Below are 3,068 nucleotides of genomic sequence, written 5' to 3'. Positions count from 1 at the left end.
GAGCTCTGCACCTCCCCCAGCTGAGGCTGATTCCTTTCCCGCCCCCCTGCCCTGGCTCTGAGATGCCCAGGGGTCATCTGAAGCCAGCACTGCCCGCCAGCAGCAAATTTCTCCCCTTTCCTACTGGCGGGCAGTGCTGCCTTCAGCAGACCCCCAGGCAGCAGCCGCCTCTCTCTGCTCTGACTTGCAGCCAGGACAAATGTCCAGTTTTGGTGAAAAAGTAGGGACGGCCGGGACAGAGCTGAAAAAGGGGACTGTCCTGGCCAAAATGGGATGTATCATCACCTTAGCCAGCCCGGACCCTATTGTTCCCAGCCAGCCCCTCACTCCCAGGACCAACCCCCCCATTGCCCCTGGCTGGCCGCTCAGTCTGGGGGTAGCCCATAGAGAACATGGCCTGGTGAGCTCAGTGTCACTGCACAAGCCTCTCCTCCCCTGCAGTATAAGTCCCTGAGGTAAAATCCACCCTCCCTTGCAAACAAGGGCTCACTCAGCTGAAGGGAGCCTACCTAGCTCAGTAAAAGGAGGGGAGCCCAGTACCAAAAACCACCCTTCCAGAAGCAGCAACAAGGCACCGTCATCACCCTTCTCCTGCACAAGTTCTGGCTTGCTCCTCCCCATTGCCACCCCCTGTCCTCCCAGGCCTTCCTCCTGCACAAATCATTGCTTACTCTCCCCCTCCCCTGTTCTCCCCCAATACTGAATGCAGATTTCTATGATGAAACTCTCTTCGGACAGGAGGTGAACCCGGTGAGCTCAGAAACCCACCCCAACAGAAGCAGCATCAAGAATTCACCTTTCTCCTGCACAACTCACACCCCTCTCAGCGCTAGAGTACTGACTTTCTGAGATTAAAAAGAAAAATCTTACTCCTTCAATAAGCCAAGACTCCTCTAAAGGGCACATACAAAAAAGGCTAACCCAGCAGCAGCAGGCAAAAAAGAAAAAAGCCTCCTGCACAATTCACTCCCCTACTGAATGTTAATCCTGAGGTAAAAGCTTTCCATATTTATGGCAAGGACTCTTTTGAACAGGACACAAATATATTGATTATAGAGAAGAATTTATTGAATTATTCCAGACATTGACACAGTTCTACTGTGCTTTCATGATCTGGAGTGATTAAATATTAGAGAAAGGTAATGGAGCAAAGCAGCAACAGTTCAGGTCTTTTGAATGGGAAGTTTGTTTAAAATACTTCCAGATGGTTCTTTGGCTAAAAAGACTGTTGTCTGTAGCTATTGCAAGGCTGAGTTCCAATGCCATAGAAGCACTTCAGGTCTGCTGTAGCACCAATGTTCGAAGCATGCTTTTGCCTCTGGATCTTGTGCTCCAGATAATCCACTGCCAGCAAATGAATCCAGCCACCACGACAGAGTACAATTACAGAGTTTCAGGATCGCTACAAGCCCATGGATCAAAGTACAACACCTTAACCAATGCTATTGCAAAGTGGATAGCTATGGACTGCAGACCACTCAACATTGTAAATGACAGAGGGCTAAGAGATATTATTCAAATTACATCTTCCAATCGGTCATACACCTTTCCCTCCCGAGGAAGCATTGCATCACAAATAAATGACTTATATGACAACGAGAAGACTACAAAGTTGGAGGGTCTGAAAAATGCACTGGCTGTTGCTTTGACTGGTGATCACTGGACATCCTTGAACAATCATAGCGATCTTGGTGTCACAGCCCACCTTTACTGATGCCTGCAGTTGTTTGCTGTAACAGTAACTCATACTGAAGAGAGACATTATGCTGAAGCATGTGCAGAGTGTTTCATGGATGTTGCGAAAGGATGGAATATTCAAGAAAAGTTAACAACAATTAGTACTGACAGTGCACATAACATGGTAGCAGCAGCCAGTTGCTTGCCTTTTGAACACATGATGTGCACTGCCCACAGTCTGCAGCGATCCATTACAGTAGCACTCCGTGAGGGTGGTTTTGAAAACGTGCTCGCTAAATGTAGAAAACGTGTGGGCCATTTCAAACACAGTACAGAGCTAGGAATACAACAAGCTGCCAATGGACAGAAACAAGAACCTCTTGTACAAGATATTTCAACCAGATGGAACTCCACATTGCCTATGATTCAGCGCCTGCTTTGCAATAAAGCCACTTTCACATCCATATTAGCTCTTCAAAAGCACCATCTATCAGTGCCAACAGACAAGAATTTTGAAAAACTGCAAAAGCTAGAAACACTACTTGAGCCCTGCAGGTTTGTGACTGAACTCCTTGGGGGGAGGGAATTGTATATCTCCTGGTCTGTGGTTGTGTCAGCATTCTGCCATATATTCCACGTTATGGCAGTCTCTGGTGATGACCCAGCATATGTTGTTTGATTTAAGAATACTTTCACAACAGATTTTACAAAATGCAAAGAAGGTACCAATCTGAGATTTCTAAAAATAGCTACAGCACTAGACCCAAGATTTAAGAATCTGAAGTGCCATCCAAAATCTAAGAGGGGTGAGGTGTGGAGCATTCTGTCAGAAGTCTTAAAAGAGCAACACTCTGATGCGGAAACTACAGAACCTGAACCACCAAAAAATAAAATCAACCTTCTGCTGGTGGCATCTGACTCAGATCAGATGATGAAAGTGAACATGCATCGACCCCTACTGCTTTGGATAGTTATCAAGCAGAATCCGTCATCAGCATGGATGTATGTCCTCTGCATTGGTGGTTGAAGCATGAAGGGGCATATGAATCTTTAGCACATCTGGCACGTAAATATCATGCTACGCTAGCTACAATCGGGTAACAATGTAAACAAGAAGAGGGCAGCATTATCTCCCACAAATGTAAATAAGCTTGTTTGTCTGAGTGATTGGCTGAAAAAGAAGTAGAACTGAGTGGACTTGTAGGCTCTAAAGTTTTACATTGTTTTACTGTTAAGTCCAGTTATTCTTTTTTACCTAATTCTACATTTGTATGTTCAACTTTCATGATAAAGAGATTGCACTATAGTACTTCAATGAGGTGAATTGAAGTTTCTTTTTTATAGTGCAAATGTTTGTAATAAATAAATGTAAAGTGACCACTGTACACTTT

The 3,068-nt window shown here is 45.1% G+C and overlaps 1 pseudogene; it reads left to right on the top strand.

Moving 5' to 3' along the window:
• Positions 1-1,142: 1,142 nt before the first annotated feature.
• LOC141985953 (E3 SUMO-protein ligase ZBED1-like) lies at positions 1,143-2,863 on the top strand (annotated as a pseudogene).
• Positions 2,864-3,068: the final 205 nt, after the last annotated feature.

This window comes from Natator depressus, chromosome 4, assembly GCF_965152275.1.
Source record: "Natator depressus isolate rNatDep1 chromosome 4, rNatDep2.hap1, whole genome shotgun sequence".
NCBI lineage: Eukaryota > Metazoa > Chordata > Testudines > Cheloniidae > Natator > Natator depressus.
Note: the sequence above shows the minus strand (reverse complement) of the source record. Positions and strands in the feature narration are given on the sequence as shown.